Raw genomic sequence first — 21,041 nt, forward strand, 5'->3', positions numbered from 1 at the left:
GGTTGGATGCGAGAAGTGGGTCATAATAAGCGTGTATGCACCTGGAGAAGAGAGGAATGTAGAGGAGAGAGAGAGATTTTGGGAGATGTTAAGTGAATGTATAGGAGCCTTTGAACCAAGTGAGAGAGTAATTGTGGTAGGGGACCTGAATGCTAAAGTAGGAGAAACTTTTAGAGAGGGAGTGGTAGGTAAGTTTGGGGTGCCAGGTGTAAATGATAATGGGAGCCCTTTGATTGAACTTTGTATAGAAAGGGGTTTAGTTATAGGTAATACATATTTTAAGAAAAAGAGGATAAATAAGTATATAAGATATGATGTAGGGCGAAATGACAGTAGTTTGTTGGATTATGTATTGGTAGATAAAAGACTGTTGAGTAGACTTCAGGATGTACATGTTTATAGAGGGGCCACAAATATATCAGATCACTTTCTAGTTGTAGCTACACTGAGAGTAAAAGGTAGATGGGATACAAGGAGAATAGAAGCATCAGGGAAGAGAGAGGTGAAGGTTTATAAACTAAAAGAGGAGGCAGTTAGGGTAAGATATAAACAGCTATTGGAGGATAGATGGGCTAATGAGAGCATAGGCAATGGGGTCGAAGAGGTATGGGGTAGGTTTAAAAATGTAGTGTTAGAGTGTTCAGCAGAAGTTTGTGGTTACAGGAAAGTGGGTGCGGGAGGGAAGAGGAGCGATTGGTGGAATGATGATGTAAAGAGAGTAGTAAGGGAGAAAAAGTTAGCATATGAGAAGTTTTTACAAAGTAGAAGTGATGCAAGGAGGGAAGAGTATATGGAGAAAAAGAGAGAGGTTAAGAGAGTGGTGAAGCAATGTAAAAAGAGAGCAAATGAGAGAGTGGGTGAGATGTTATCAACAAATTTTGTTGAAAATAAGAAAAAGTTTTGGAGTGAGATTAACAAGTTAAGAAAGCCTAGAGAACAAATGGATTTGTCAGTTAAAAATAGGAGAGGAGAGTTATTAAATGGAGAGTTAGAGGTATTGGGAAGATGGAGGGAATATTTTGAGGAATTGTTAAATGTTGATGAAGATAGGGAAGCTGTGATTTCGTGTATAGGACAAGGAGGAATAACATCTTGTAGGAGTGAGGAAGAGCCAGTTGTGAGTGTGGGGGAAGTTCGTGAGGCAGTAGGTAAAATGAAAGGGGGTAAGGCAGCCGGGATTGATGGGATAAAGACAGAAATGTTAAAAGCAGGTGGCGATATAGTTTTGGAGTGGTTGGTGCAATTATTTAATAAATATATGGAAGAGGGTAAGGTACCTAGGGATTGGCAGAGAGCATGCATAGTTCCTTTGTATAAAGGCAAAGGGGATAAAAGAGAGTGCAAAAATTATAGGGGGATAAGTCTGCTGAGTATACCTGGTAAATTGTATGGTAGAGTTATTATTGAAAGAATTAAGAGTAAGACGGAGAATAGGATAGCAGATGAACAAGGAGGCTTTAGGAAAGGTAGGGGGTGTGTGGACCAGGTGTTTACAGTGAAACATATAAGTGAACAGTATTTAGATAAGGCTAAAGATGAGGCAAGATGAGCGTTTCTATTTAAGCCAAGATCGCAAGTTCTGCCTATTCGGCACGACATATATATATATATATATATATATATATATATATATATATATATATATATATATATACATAGTAACCGTAGAGGTAAACACAGAAGGTCGCCACACATCTCTGTCCTTTTCAAAATTTGTCAAGTTTAATTTTATACCTGCCCAGAGTGTTTAACCTCGCTGACTCTACAGGTAAACGAGGTTTAACGTGTTATTTAAGACACATATTCAACAGTTAGGTATCTTTATTTCGAAACGTTTCGCCTACACAGTAGGCTTCTTCAGTCGATTACAGAAAAGTTGATAGGAGCAGAAGAGACTTGAAGACGATGTAATCAGTCCATCACCCTTAAAGTTTTGAGGTGGTCAGTCCCTCAGTCTGGAGAAGAGCATTGTTCCATAGTATGAAACAATATGGAGATGAAGTGACAGGATGGAGCCTTATATAGCGCCAGGAGGTGAGACGTAGGTCACTAGTAGAACGCAGATTTTGGGAGGTCAGGTCCCTCTCAAATCCAGCCGTTCTCACTAGTAGAGGTTGTCGAAGTTGATTTCAGGTCTGTACCAAGATACCCTTGTGTTGCAGTGTCTGACAGAGTGAACATTAAAATGGTATAACGTAACAGTTATGGTGAACTAACAATAAGTGATATGGATTAACAATAACGGTTATGGTGGACTAACAATAACAGTTATTGAGCAACAATAACAGTTATGGAGTACTAACAATAACAGTTATGAAGTCCCAAACTAACTTATTATTAGTTAATTCTCTTTCTTAACCCTTTATTATACATAAAAAAAACGTATTCACTAACTACTCAATATTGTTTTGAACATTATTTTATCAAAAATTCTTAGTTACAGTAAAGCCTTTAACTATTCTCTCTTATCTGTTCTTACATTACATAACAACTTTATCATCGATATAATTTTCTGTACGATTCTCTTTACATACGTGTTCATGTATAATATTAATATAATTGTCTTAAGTGTATAACAGAGAGTAACATAACATTATTACTGTTGTCTTTGGTGTATAATCACACAAAATTGTAAATGTTAACCTTTAGAATTACTGGTTTACCGAATGTAACATCTCTAACTCTCTCTCTCTCTCTCTCTCTCTCTCTCTCTCTCTCTCTCTCTCTCTCTCTCTCTCTCTCTCTCTCAATATATATATATATATATATATATATATATCTATATATATATATATATATATATATATATATATATATATATATATATATATATATATATATATATATATATATATATATATATATATATATATATATATATATATATATATATATATATATATATATATATATATATATATATATATATATGTTGTGCCGAATATGTAAAACTGGTCAATTAGCAAGAACTCGTTTAAAATTAAGTCCTTTCTAAAATTTTCTCTTATACGTTTAAAGATATATTTTTTTCATTAATGTTAATGTAAAAAATTTTAATTTTGCTCCAAAAGAATCTTAGAAAACTTACCTAACCTTATTATAACATATAACAAGAACAATTTATTTTAGCCTAAACCAACTAAATATATTTTAGATTTGTTTACAATAATTTAATACTAAACAAACACAGTGAAATATATTTTTTTCGTTAGGTTCAGAATGATTTTGGCGAAATTATTGAATACACAAATTTTCGCTTGTCCTATATGGCAAGATGAGCGTTACTATTTAAGCCAAGATCGCAAGTACTGCCTATTCGGCACGACATATATATATATATATATATATATATATATATATATATATATATGTCAAGGAGAGGTACAAGTGTTGTAATCTGATATATTTCTCGACGAATATTAAAATAAAATTTCCGTTCTTGAATTTATTTAAAGGTTAGAGCCATAAACTATCAGTCACTAACAGCCAGAATGATGAGAGGCAGGGCAGCAATTAGAGGACGGAGGATCGAGCCTTCACCAGGGTAACATTTACCACAGACGCTGTTTATAATCTTGTAATTTTGCTAAAATCTCTTTTGCAAATGGCTTGATGGTCGGTTTCTGCAGGTGAGTCAGGTGAGTCAGGTGAGTCAGGTGAGTCAGGTGAGTCAGGTGAGTCAGGTGAGTCAGGTGAGTCAGGTGAGTCAGGTGAGTCAGGTGAGTCAGGTGAGTCAGTGATTCCCCGAAGACTGAGTCCATAACCTTGACGACTCAGCAGGTGGCACTCTGGGGGGGGGGGGGGGGCAGCAGAAGTGGAGCATTGTAGCAGGTCTACTATATATATTTATATATATATATATATATATATATATATATATATATATATATATATATATATATATATATATATATATATATATATATATACATATATATATACATATATACATAAATATATATATATACACATATATATATATACATATATATATATATATATATATATACACATATATATATACATTATATATATATATATATATATATATATATATATATATATATATATATATATATATATATATATGTATTTATATATATATATACATTATATATATATATATATATACATATATATATGTATATATATATATATATATATATATATATATATATATAAATAAATATTTATATATATATATATATATATATATATATATATATATATATATATATATATATATATATATATATATATATATATGTATATATATATATATATAATGTATATATATATATATATATATATATATATATATATATATATATATATATATATATATATATATATACCCAGTTTATGTATGCATGTATGTATGTATGTATGTATGTATGTATGTATATATGTATGCATTATGTATGTATTTATGTGTGTATAGTGTACTGAATACATAACTGTGACTTAATACAAGAGATATACACCTTAGGTGGTCGTAACTGTGTTTATCGAATATTTAATTGAAAAGTACAATTGCATCCAACTCCTCAAGGTCAGGTGGTGGGTAGTTGGTGGTAGTGGGCAGGTGGTGGTGGTGGGCAGGTGGTGGTGGTAGGCATGTGGTGGTAGTGGGCAGGTTGTGGTGGTGGGCAGGTGGTGGCAGTGGGCAGGTGTTGGTAGTGGGCAGGTGGTGGTAGTGGGCAGGTGGTGGTGGTAGACAGGGGGTGGTGGTGGGCAGGTGGTGGTAGTGGGCAGGTGGTGGTAGTCGGCAGGTGGTGGTAGTCGGCAGGTGGTGGTAGTCGGCAGGTGGTGGTGGTGGGCAGGTGGTGGTGGTGGACAGGTAGTGGTGGGCAGCCCACCCTGTGCACCGTGAATCATCCATGTGAAATATACAAAAACTGGAAGTCAGGTTATAATCACACACAGTGATGCTTGTGTCAAGTAGCCAAAGATCAGACCAGGTTTATCCAGCCTCGTGAGGGATACATAGGTGCCTCTGTGAGTATCTGGAGTTTACCTGGAGAGAGTTTCGGGGGTCAACGCCCCCGCGGCCCGGTCTGTGACCAGGCCTCCTGGTGGATCAGCGCCTGATCAACCAGGCTGTTGCTGCTGGCTGCACGCAAACCAACGTACGAGCCACAGCCCGGCTGATCAGGAACTGACTTTAGGTGCTTGTCCAGTGCCAGCTTGAAGACTGCCAGGGGTCTGTTGGTAATCCCCCTTATGTGTGCTGGGAGGCAGTTGAACAGTCTCGGGCCCCTGACACTTATTGTATGGTCTCTTAACGTGCTAGTGACACCCCTGCTTTTCATTGGGGGGATGGTGCATCGTCTGCCAAGTCTTTTGCTTTCGTAGTGAGTGATTTTCGTGTGCAAGTTCGGTACTAGTCCCTCTAGGATTTTCCAGGTGTATATAATCATGTATCTCTCCCTCCTGCGTTCCAGGGAATACAGGTTTAGAAACCTCAAGCGCTCCCAGTAATTGAGGTGTTTTATCTCCGTTATGCGCGCCGTGAAAGTTCTCTGTACATTTTCTAGGTCGGCAATTTCACCTGCCTTGAAAGGTGCTGTTAGAGTGCAGCAATATTCCAGCCTAGATAGAACAAGTGACCTGAAGAATGTCATCATGGGCTTGGCCTCCCTAGTTTTGAAGGTTCTCATTATCCATCCTGTCATTTTTCTAGCAGATGCGATTGATACAATGTTATGGTCCTTGAAGGTGAGATCCTCCGACATAATCACTCCCAGGTCTTTGACGTTGGTGTTTCGCTCTATTTTGTGACCAGAATTTGTTTTGTACTCTGATGAAGATTTAATTTCCTCATGTTTACCATATCTGAGTAATTGAAATTTCTCATCGTTGAACTTCATATTGTTTTCTGCAGCCCACTGAAAGATTTGGTTGATGTCCGCCTGGAGCCTTGCAGTGTCTGCAATGGAAGACACTGTCATGCAGATTCGGGTGTCATCTGCAAAGGAAAACACGGTGCTGTGGCTGACATCCTTGTCTATGTCGGATATGAGGATGAGGAACAAGATGGGAGCTAGTACTGTGCCTTGTGGAACAGAGTATTTGCGTGTATCTGTGAGTATCTGCGAGTAACTTTGAGTATCTGTGAGTAACTATGAGTATTTATGAGTAACAGTGAGTATCTGTGAGTAACTGTGAGTATCTTTGAGTATTTGTGAGTAACTGTGAATATCTGTGAGTAATTGTGAGTATCTGTGTGGAACTCTGAGTATCTGTGAGTAACTGTGAGTATCTGAGTAACTGTGAGTATCTGTGAGTAACTGTGAGCATCTGTGGGTAACTGTGAGTATCTGTGAGCATCTGTGAGTATCTGTGAGTGTGAGTAACTGTGAGTATCTGTGAGTAACTGTGAGTATCGGTGAGTAACTGTGACTATCGGTGAGTAACTGTGCATCAACAGGGAAAACAGTTTTGGAAGCAACGGGATAAACAGTTTTGGAAGCAACGGGGAGAAACAGTTTTGAAAAAAACGGGATAAACAGTTTTGGAAGTAACGGGGAAAAACAGTTTTGAAAGCAACGGGATAAACAGTTTTGTAGCAACGGGGAGAAACAGTTTTTTTGTGCATCAACAGGAAAACAGATATACCGTCAACGGCTTCAACAGAGGGAAAGAAACAGTTTTACCAGTTTTTTCCCTTTCTCTCTGTTGTCTACAGTATGACTTAACCAACCTGCAATGTTGCCAACCCTCACTCCTGCAACACAACAATACTGTCTAGGCAACACTGACAAAAAAAAACTCACATTAACATTATTTCAACTACGTGATGCGCTAAACTCACATGGCGAAGGCTCGATCCTCCTTCTCTTGCTGAAGACCCTAAAGTAATAGTAGCCTCTTCAAGGTCGTTAAGTTCCTTTAAGTTCCGTCCTCTTGAACCTTGAGAAAGCTCCTTGACCTTTGCCTCTCTCACTGTCCTGGTAGACAGTGATACATACATACATACATACATATATATATATATATATATATAAATATATATATATATATATATATATATATATATATATATATATATATATATATATATATATATATATATATATATATATATATATATATATATATATATATATATATATATGAAATAAGTTAGTTAATAATTCACTGGTATATTCAGTGATTACTTTGACTAACGTCTCAGTAAAGAAAGAATCATGGTCAGACTTCAATATTTGTGTTCCAGGTGAGGAAACTCAAGACTGTACAAGAATACTTTTACTTGTTGGAGTAATTAAGAACCTGTGTGTTGAGTAGCAATGTTTTAGTGTTGTATACAATGTCTTGGTGTTGTATATAATGTCTTGGTGTTGTATATAATGTCTTGGTGTTGTATATAATGTCTTGGTGTTGTATACAATGTCTTGGTGTTGTATACAATGTCTTGGTGTTGTATACAATGTCTTGGTGTTGTATACAATGTCTTGGTGTTGTATACAATGTCTTGGTGTTGTATATAATGTCTTGGTGTTGTATATAATGTCTTGGTGTTGTATATAATGTCTTGGTGTTGTATACAATGTCTTGGTGTTGTATACAATGTCTTGGTGTTGTATACAATGTCTTGGTGTTGTATACAATGTCTTGGTGTTGTATACAATGTCTTGGTGTTGTATACAATGTCTTGGTGTTGTATACAATGTCTTGGTGTTGTATACAATGTCTTGGTGTTGTATACAATGTCTTGGTGTTGTATACAATGTCTTGGTGTTGTATACAATGTCTTGGTGTTGTATACAATGTCTCGCTCTAATATACAATGTCTCGCTCTAATATACAATGTCTCGCTCTAATATACAATGTCTCGCTCTAATATGCAATGTCTCGCTCTAATATACAATGTCTCGCTCTAATATACAATGTCTCGCTCTAATATACAATGTCTCGCTCTAATATACAATGTCTCGCTCTAATATACAATGTCTCGCTCTAATATACAATGTCTCGCTCTAATATACAATGTCTCGCTCTAATATACAATGTATCGCTCTAATATACAATGTCTCGCTCTAATATACAATGTCTCGCTCTAATATGCAATGTCTCGCTCTAACATACAATGTCTCGCTCTAATATACGATGTCTCGCTCTAATATACAATGTCTCGCTCTAATATACAATGTCTCGCTCTAATATGCAATGTCTCGCTCTAACATACAATGTCTCGCTCTAATATACGATGTCTCGCTCTAATATACAATGTCTCGCTCTAATATACAATATCTCGCTCTAATATGCAATGTCTCGCTTTAATATACAATGTTTCGCTCTAATATACAATGTCTCGCTCTAATATACAATGTCTCGCTCTAATATACAATGTCTCGCTCTAATATACAATGTCTCGCTTTAATATACAATGTCTCGCTCTAGTATACAATGTCTCGCTCTAATATACAATGTCTCGCTCTAATATACAATGTCTCGCTCTAATATACAATGTCTCGCACTAATATACAATGTCTCGCTCTAATATACAATGTCTCGCTCTAATATACAATGTCTCGCTCTAATATGCAATGTCTCGCTTTAATATACAATGTTTCGCTCTAATATACAATGTCTCGCTCTAATATCAATGTCTCGCTCTAATATACAATGTCTCGCTCTAATATACAATGTCTCGCTTTAATATACAATGTCTCGCTCTAATATACAATGTCTCGCTCTAATATACAATGTCTCGCTCTAATATACAATGTCTCGCTCTAATATACAATGTCTCGCTCTAATATACAATGTCTCGCTCTAATATACAATGTCTCGCCCTAATATACAATGTCTCGCTTTAATATACAATGTTTCGCTCTAATATACAATGTCTCGCTCTAATATACAATGTCTCGCTCTAATATGCAATGTCTCGCTCTAACATACAATGTCTCGCTCTAATATACGATGTCTCGCTCTAATATACAATGTCTCGCCCTAATATACAATGTCTCGCTTTAATATATAATGTTTCGCTCTAATATACAATGTCTCGCTCTAATATACAATGTCTCGCTCTAATAAGCAATGTCTCGCTTTAATATACAATGTCTCGCTCTAATATACAATGTCTCGCTCTAATATACAATGTCTCGCTCTAATATACAATGTCTCGCTCTAATATACAATGTCTCGCTCTAATATGCAATGTCTCGCTTTAATATAAATGTCTCGCTCTAATATACAATGTCTCGCTCTAATATACAATGTCTCGCTCTAATATGCAATGTCTCGCTTTAATATACAATGTCTCGCTCTAATATACAATGTCTCGCTCTAATATACAATGTCTCGCTCTAATATGCAATGTCTCGCTTTAATATACAATGTCTCGCTCTAATATACAATGTCTCGCTCTAATATACAATGTCTCGCTCTAATATACAATGTCTCGCTCTAATATACAATGTCTCGCTTTAATATACAATGTCTCGCTCTAATATACAATGTCTCGCTCTAATATACAATGTCTCGCTCTAATATACAATGTCTCGCTCTAATATACAATGTCTCGCTCTAATATACAATGTCTCGCTCTAATATACAATGTCTCGCTCTAATATACAATGTCTCGCTCTAATATACAATGTCTCGCTCTAATATACAATGTCTCACTCTAATATACAATGTCTCGCTCTAATATACAATGTCTCGCTCTAATATACAATGTCTCGCTTTAATATACAATGTCTCGCTCTAATATACAATGTCTCGCTCTAATATACAATGTCTCGCTCTAATATACAATGTCTCACTCTAATATACAATGTCTCGCTCTAATATACAATGTCTCGCTCTAATATATAAGTCAGATATTAATACTGATAAGAAATTAGCATGTTTCCTGCCTCTCAGCCTTGCTGCTCAACTTTCAAATTCTCATTCACAGTAATTGTAGTTCTGATACATAACAATTCTGATACATAATGATTCTTATTCATGATAATTGTTATACATGGTAATTCTGATAGATAATAATTCTGAGAAATAATAATATAATATATATATATATATATATATATATATATATATATATATATATATATATATATATATATATATATATATATATATATATATATATATATATATATATATATATATATATATATATATATATATGTATATATATATATATATATATATATATATATATATATATATATATATATATATATATATATATATATATATATATATATATATATTTGTATACATATATATATATATATATATATATATATATATATATATATATATATATATATATATATGTATGTATATATATCGACACCACCACGGACCCGAAAGCCGCCACTTTTATTTCCAGCGCCAAAGCTTGGCCATCCAGAGGGGAAATGCTTGCTGCATTCTTGACTCGCGTCCGGCTTCGAAAGAGCTGGAGGAGAGTCATAATCTTTGACATATTGTACCAATGTATTCATGTTTGTGTGATTTTGTCAGTGTTTTATATCTGTATATAAAGTTTAAATAAAATATAGAATATAGGGGTGGTAGCAGAAGACAATATTGAAACAGCTTCGGGGAGAACTTGAGTTTTCCCTGAAGTAAGTCTAATCTGTTCTCTGAGGATATATATATTACATGACAAGAGCTGTTATCCTACTCTAGGTTATTTGAAGGACAAGAGCTCTTATCCTACCCAAGGTTATTTGAAGGACGAGCTGTTATCCTACTCTAGGGAGTAGGATAACAAGGAGGAAGAGGAGAAGAAGAAAAAGAAGAGGAGAAAGAAGAAGAAGGGGAGAAGATAGGTGAACTGGGGGTCAGATAGACACAAGTGAAAGTCTGGTGTTGGTACACTTACCAAATTATGTGTAGCTGGATTCTTCAGTCATGAAACACCAGAGATCACTGTGGCTTTATTATTCTCCTCTACACTAGTCTACACTACACTACTCTACACTACACTACACTACACTACTCTACACTACACTACACTAAACTACACTACACTACACTACTCTACACTACACTACACTACTCTACACTACACTACACTACATTACTCTACACTACACTACACTACACTACACTACTCTACACTACACTACACTAAACTACACTACACTACACTACTCTACACTACACTACACTACTCTACACTACACTACACTACACTACTCTACACTACACTACACTAAACTACACTACACTACACTACTCTACACTACACTACACTAAACTACACTACACTACACTACTCTACACTACACTACACTACTCTACACTACACTACACTACATTACTCTACACTACACTACACTACACTACTCTACACTACACTACACTACATTACTCTACACTACACTACACTACACTACACTACTCTACACTACACTACACTACATTACTCTACACTACACTACACTACACTACACTACTCTACACTACACTACATTACTCTACACTACACTACACTACACTACTCTACACTACACTACACTACTCTACACTACACTACACTAAACTACTCTACACTACACTACACTACTCTACACGACACTACACTACTCTATACTACACGACACTACTCTACACTACACTACTCTGCACTAAACTACACTACACTACACTACACTACTATACACTACACTACACTTCACTACACTACACAACTCTACACTGCACTACACTACTCTACACTACACTACACTACACTACACAACTCTACACTGCACTACACTACTCTACACTACACTACACTACACTACACTACATTACTCTGCACTACACTACACTACTCTACACTACACTACACTACACTACTCTACACTACACTAAACTATAGTACTCTACACTACACTACACTACTCTACACTACACTACACTACACTACTCTATACTATACTACACTACTCTACACTACACTACACTACTCTACACTACTCTACACTACACTACACTACACTGCTCAACACTACACTACACTACTCTACACTACACTACTCTATACTACACCACACTACTCTACACTACACTACACTACTCTACACTACACTACACTACACTACACTACACTACTCTACACTACATTACGCTACTCTACACTACACTACACTACACTACACTACACTACTCTACACTTCACTACACTACTCTACACTACATTACACTACACTACACTACACTACTCTACACTACACTACACTACTCTACACTACACTACACTACACTACTCTATACTATACTACACTACTCTACACTACACTACTCTACACTACACTACTCTATACTACACCACACTACTCTACACTACACAACACTACTCTACACTACACTACACTACACTACACTACACTACACTACTCTACACTACACTACACTACTCTAGACTACACTACGCTACACTACACTACACTACACTACACTACACGACTCTACACTTCACTACACTACTCTACACTACATTACACTACACTACACTACTCTACACTACACTACACTACTCTACACTACACTACACTACACTACTCTACACTACACTACACTACACTGCTCTACACTACTCTACACTACTCTACACTACACTACTCTACACTACTCTACACTACACTACACTACACTACACTACTCTACACTACACTACACTACTCTACACTACACTACACTACTCTGCACTACACTACACTACTCTACACTACACTACACTACACTACTCTACACTACACTACAATACACTACTCTACACTACACTACACTATACTACTCTACACTACACTACACTACTCTAAACTACACAACACTACACTATTCTATACTATACTACACTACTCTACACTACACTACACTACTCTACACTACACTACTCTACACTACACTACACTACACTACTCTACACTACACTACTCTACTCTACACTACACTACACTACTCTATACTACACCACACTACTCTACACTACACTACACTACTCTACACTACACTACACTACACTACACTACTCTACACTACACTACTCTACACTACACTACACTACTCTACACTACACTACACTACACTACTCTACACTTCACTACACTACTCTACACTACATTACACTACACTAAACTACACTACTCTACACTACACTACAATACTCTACACTACACTACACAACACTACTCTACACTACACTACACTACTCTACACTACACTACTCTACACTACACTACACTACTCTACACTACACTACACTACTCTACACTACACTACACTACTCTACACTACTCTACACTACTCTATACTACACGACACTACTCTACACTACACTACACTACTCTACACTACACTACACTACACTACACTACACTACTATACACTACACTACACTACACTACACTTCACTACACTACTCTACACTACACTACACTACTCTACACTATACTACTCTACACTACACTACACTACACTACACTACACTACACTACACTACACTACTCTACACTACACTACACTACACTACTCTATACTACACCACACTACTCTACACTACACTACACTACTCTACACTACACTACACTACACTACACTACTCTACACTGCACTACACTACTCTACACTACACTACACTACTCTACACTACACTACACTACACTACTCTACACTTCACTACACTACTCTACACTACATTACACTACACTACACTACACTACTCTACACTACACTACACTACTCTTCACTACACTACACTACACTACTCTACACTACACTACACTACACTACTCTACACTACTCTACACTACTCTACACTACACTACTCTACACTACTCTACACTTCACTACACTACTCTACACTACATTACACTACACTACACTACACTACACTACACTACACTACTCTACACTTCACTACACTACTCTACACTACATTACACTACACTACACTACACTACTCTACACTACACTACACTACTCTACACTACATTACACTACACTACTCTACACTACACTACACTACACTACTCTACACTACTCTACACTACTCTACACTACACTACACTACTCTACACTTCACTACACTACTCTACATTACATTACACTACACTACACTACACTACACTACACTACACTACACTACTCTACACTTCACTACACTACTCTACACTACATTACACTACACTACACTACACTACTCTACACTACACTACACTACTCTACACTACACTACACTACACTACGGTACTTTACACTACACTACTCTACGCTACTCTACACTACTCTACACTACACTACTCTACACTACTCTACACTACACTACTCTACACTACGCTACTCTACACTATGCTACTCTACGCTACTCTACACTACTCAACACTACACTACTCTACATTACTCTATACTACACTACTCTAAACTACACTACTATACACTAATCTATATTACTCTACGCTACACTACTCTACACTACGCTACTCTACACTACTCTACACTTCACTACTCTACACTACTCTACACTACACTACTCTATACTACACTACTCTACACTACGCTACTCTACACAACACTACTCTACACTACTCTACACTACGCTACTCTACACTACGCTACTCTACACTACTCTACACTTCACTACTCTACACTACTCTACAGTACACTACTCTACACTACACTACTCTCCACTACTCTATACTACACTACTCTACACTATTCTAAACTACACTACTCTACACTAATCTACACTACTCTACGCTACACTACTCTACACTACGCTACTCTACACTACGCTACTCTACACTACTCTACACTTCACTACTCTACACTACACTACTCTACACTACACTACTCTACTCTACGCTACTCTACACTACACTACTCAAGACAACTCTACACTACACTACTCTACACTACACTACTCTACACTACGCTACTCTACACTACACTACTCTACACTATTCTACACTACACTACTCTACACTACACTACTCTACACTACACTACTCTACATTACTCTATACTACACTACTCAACACTAATCTAAACTACACTACTATACACTAATCTACACTACTCTATGCTACACTACTCTACACTACGCTACTCTACACTACGCTACTCTACACTACTCTACACTTCACTACTCTACACTACTCTACACTACACTACTCTACACTACACTACTCTACACTACGCTACTCTACACTACACTACTCTACAGTACTCTACACTACGCTACTCTACACTACGCTACTCTACACTACTCTACACTTCACTACTCTACACTACTCTACACTACACTACACTACACTACTCTACACTGCGCTACTTTACATTACACTACTGTACGCTACTCTACACTACTCTACACTACACTACTCTACACTACTCTAAACTACACTACTCTACACTAATCTACACTACTCTACGCTACACTACTCTACACTACGCTACTCTACACTACGCTACTCTACACTACTCTACACTTCACTACTCTACACTACACTACACTACTCTACACTACGCTACTCTACACTACGCTACTCTACACTACGCTACTCTACGCTACTCTACACTACACTACTCTACACAACTCTACACTACACTACTCTACACTATACTACTCTACACTACGCTACTCTACACTACACTACTCTACACTATTCTACACTACACTACTCTACACTACACTACTCTACATTACACTACTCTATACTACACAACACTACACTACTCAACACTACACTACACGACTCTACACTACACTACTCTACACTACTCTACATTACACTACTTTACACTACACTACTCTACAGTACACTACTCTACACTACACTACTCTACACTACACTACTCTACACTACACTACTCTACACTACTCTACACTACACTACTCTACACTACACTACTCTACACTACTCTACACTACTCTACACTACACTACTCTACACTACACTACTCTACACTACACTTCTCTATACTACACTACACTACTGTACACTACAATACACTACACTACACTACTCTACACTACACTACACTACTCAACACTACTCTACACTACACTACTCTACATTGCACTACTTTACACTACTCTACACTACTCTACCCTACACTACACTACTCTACACTCCACTGCTATACACTACACTAATCTACACTACACTACTCTCCACTACATTACTCTACACTACACTACTCTACACTACACTACACTACACTACACTACACTACACTACTCAACACTACACTACTCAACACTACACTACTCTACACTACACTACTCTACACTACACTACTCTACACTACACTACTCCACTCAACATTACACTACTCTACACTTCCCTACACTACACTACTCTACACAACACTACTCTACACTGTACTACTCTACACTGCACTACTCTACACTACACTACACTACTCAACACTACACTACTCTACACTACTCTGCACTACTGTACATTACACTGCACTACACTACTCTCCACTTCACTACTCTACACTACACTACACAACTCTACACTACACTACTGTACACTACGCTACTCTACACTACACTACTCCACTCTACATTACACTACTCTACACTTCCCTACACTACACTACTCTACACTACACTACTCTACACTGCACTACTCTACACTACACTACTCTACACTACTCTACACTACTCTACACTACTCTACACTACACTACACTTTACTACTTTACACTACACTACACTACTCAACACTTCATTACTCTACACTACACCACTCTACACTACACTACTCTACACTACTCTACACTACTCTGCACTACTCTACACTACACTACACTTTACTACTCTACACTACACTACTCAACACTACATTACTGTACACTACACTACTCTACACTACACTACTCTACACTACACTACACTACTCTACTCTACACTACACTACTCTACACTACACTACTCTACACTACACTACTCTACACTACACTACACTACTCTACACTACACTACACTACTCTACACTACACTACTCTACACTACACTACTCTACACTACACTACACTACTCTGCACTACACTACTGTACACTACATTACTCTACACTACACTACTCTACACTACACTACTCTCCACTACATTACTCTACACTACACTACTCTACACTACACTACTCTACACTACACTACTCTACACTACACTACTCTACACTACACTACACTACTCTACACTACACTACTGTACATTACACTGCACTACACTACTCTCCACTTCACTACTCTGCACTGCGCTACACAACTCTACACTACGCTACTCTACACTATACTACTCCACTCTACATTACACTTCTCTACATTACCCTACACTACACTACTCTACACTACAGTACTCTACACTGCACTACTCTACACTACACTACACTACACTACACTACTCAACACTACACTATTCTACACTACACCACTCTACACTACACTACTCTACACTAATCTACACTACTCTACACTACTCTACAGTACTCTACACTACACTACACTATACTACTCTACACTACACTACTCTCCACTACATTACTCTACACTGCACTACTTTACACTACACTACACTACTCTTCACTACACTACTCTCCTCTACACTACTCTGCTCTACACTACACTACTCTCATCTACACTACTCTACACTACACTACTCTACACTACACTATCCACTACACTACACTACACTACTCTACACTACACTACTCTTCTCTACACTACTCTACACTACACTACACTACACTACTCTCCACTACACTACACTACACAACACTACACTACTCTACACTACACTACTGTACACTACACTACTCTACGCTACACTACTCTACTCTACACTACACTGCTCTACACTACTCTACACTACACTACTCTACACTACACAACTCTACACTACACAACACTATATTACTCTACACCACACTACTCTACACAACACTACACTACTCTACACTACACTACTCTACACTTCTCTACACTACATTACACTACACTACGCTACACTTCACTACTCTACACTACACTACACTACTCTCCACTACACTACTCTACACTTCACTACTCTACACTACACTACACTGCTCTCCTCTACACTACTCTACACTACACTACTCTACACTACAGTACTCTTCTCTACACTTCTCTGCACTACACTACTTTACACTACACTACTGTACACTACACCGCTCTCCTCTATACTGCTCTACACTACACTACTCTTCACTACACTACTCTCCTCTACACTCCTCTACACTACACTACTCTACACTACACTACACTACACTACTCTACACTACACTACACTACTTTACACTACACTACTGTACACTACACTACTCTCCTCTATACTACTCTACACTACACTACTCTCCTCTACACTGCATTACTCTACACTACACTACACTATTCTACACTACACTACTCTCCTCTACACTACTCTGCATTACACTACTCTCCTCTACACTACTCTTCTCTACACTACTCTCCTCTACATTTCTCTACACTACACTACTCTCCTCTACACTACCCTACACCACACTGCTCTACACTACACTACACTATTCTACATTACACTACTCTCTACTCTCTTCTACACTACTCTGCACTACTCTCCTATACACTAGTCTACACTACACTAATCTACTCTACACTACTCTCCCCTACACTACTCTGCACTGCACTACTCTACACTACACTACACTACACTACACTACTCTACACTACGCTACTCTACACTACACTACTCCACTCTACATTACACTACTCTACACTACCCTACACTACACTACTCTACACTACACTACTCTACACTGCACTACTCTACACTACACTACACTACACTACTCAACACTACACTATTCTACACTACACCACTCTACACAACACTACTCTACACTACACTAATCTACACTACTCTACACTACTCTACACCACTCTACACTACACTACACTACACTACACTACTCTCCACTACATTACTCTACACTACACTACACTACACTACTCTACACTACACTACTCTACACTACACTACACTACTCTACACTACACTACTCTCCTCTACACTACTCTCCTCTACACTTCACTACTCTCATCTACACTACTCTCCTCTATACTACTCTACACTACACTACTCTACACTACACTATCCACTACACTGCACTACACTACTCTACACTACACTACTCTTCTCTACACTACTCTTCACTACACTACTCTACACTACACTACACTACACTACACTACTCTCCACTACACTACACTACACAACACTACACTACTCTGCACTACACTGCTGTACACTACACTACTGTACACTACACTACTCTCCTCTACACTACTCTACACTACACTACTCTACACTACACTACTCTACACTACACTACTCTTCTCTACACTACTCTCCTCTACATTTCTCTACACTACACTACTCTCCTCTACACTGCTCTACACTGCATTACTCTACACTACACTACACTACCCTATTCTACACTACTCTACTCTCCTCTACACTACTCTGCATTACACTACTCTCCTCTACACTACTCTTCTCTACACTACTCTCCTCTACATTTCTCTACACTACACTACTCTCCTCTACACTACCCTACACCACACTGCTCTACACTACACTACACTATTCTACATTACACTACTCTCTACTCTCTTCTACACTACTCTGCACTACTCTCCTATACACTAGTCTACACTACACTAATCTACACTACACTACTCTCCCCTACACTACTCTGCACTGCACTACTCTACACTACTCTACACTACACTACACTACACTACTCTCCTCTACACTACTTTACACTACACTACTCTACACTACACTACTCTCCTCTAAACTACACTACACTACTCTTCACTACACTACACTACTCTCCTCTACACTATTCTACACTACTCTACACTACACTACTTTCCTCTACACTACTCTACATTACTCTACACTACACTACTCTCCTCAACACTACTCTACACTACTCTACTGTACACTACTCTCTTCTACACTACATTACTCTACATTACACTACACTACTCTCCTCCACACTACTCTACTGTACTATACTCTGCACTACTATACACTACACAACTCTACCCTACACTACTCTCCTCTACACTACACTTCAGTACACTATACTGCACTACTCTACACTACACTACTCTCCTCTACACTGCTGTACACTACACTGCTGTACACTACACTACTCTCCTCTGCACTACACTACTCTACCCTACACTACACTACTCTACACTACTCTATTCTACTCTACACTGCTCTACACTACACTACTCTCCTGTACACTAGTCTACACTACTCGACACTACACTACTCTACACTACTCTACTCTCCTCTACACCACTCTACACCACACTACTCAACTCTACACTACTCTCCTCTACACTACTCTACACTACACTACACTACACTACTCTTCACTACACTACACTACTCTCCTCTACACTACCCTGCACTACACTACTTTCCTCTACACTGCTCTACACTTCACTACACTACTCTCCTCAACACTACTCTACTGTACACTACTCTCCTCTACACTACACTACTCTACATTACACTACACTACTCTCCTCTACACTACACTACACTACACTATACTGCACTACTCTACACTACACTACTCTCCTCTACACTGCTGTACACTACACTACTCTCCTCTACACTACACTACACTACTGTTCACTACGCTACACTACACTATTTTACTCTACACTGCTCTACACTACACTACTCTCCTGTACACTAGTCTACACTACTCGACACTACACTATACTACTGTACACTACACTACTCTCCTCTACACCACTACACTACACTACTCAACTCTACACTACTCTCTTCTACTCTACTCTACACTACACTACTCTACACTACACTACTCTACACTACACTACTCTCCTCTACACCACTCTCATATACACTACTCTCCTCTACACTACTCTACACTACACTACACTACTCTACACTACACTACTGTCCTCTACACTACTCTACACTACACTACTCTCCTCTTCACTACTCTCCTCTACTCTACA

Source organism: Cherax quadricarinatus, chromosome 77 (assembly GCF_038502225.1).
Source record: "Cherax quadricarinatus isolate ZL_2023a chromosome 77, ASM3850222v1, whole genome shotgun sequence".
Taxonomy (NCBI): domain Eukaryota; kingdom Metazoa; phylum Arthropoda; class Malacostraca; order Decapoda; family Parastacidae; genus Cherax; species Cherax quadricarinatus.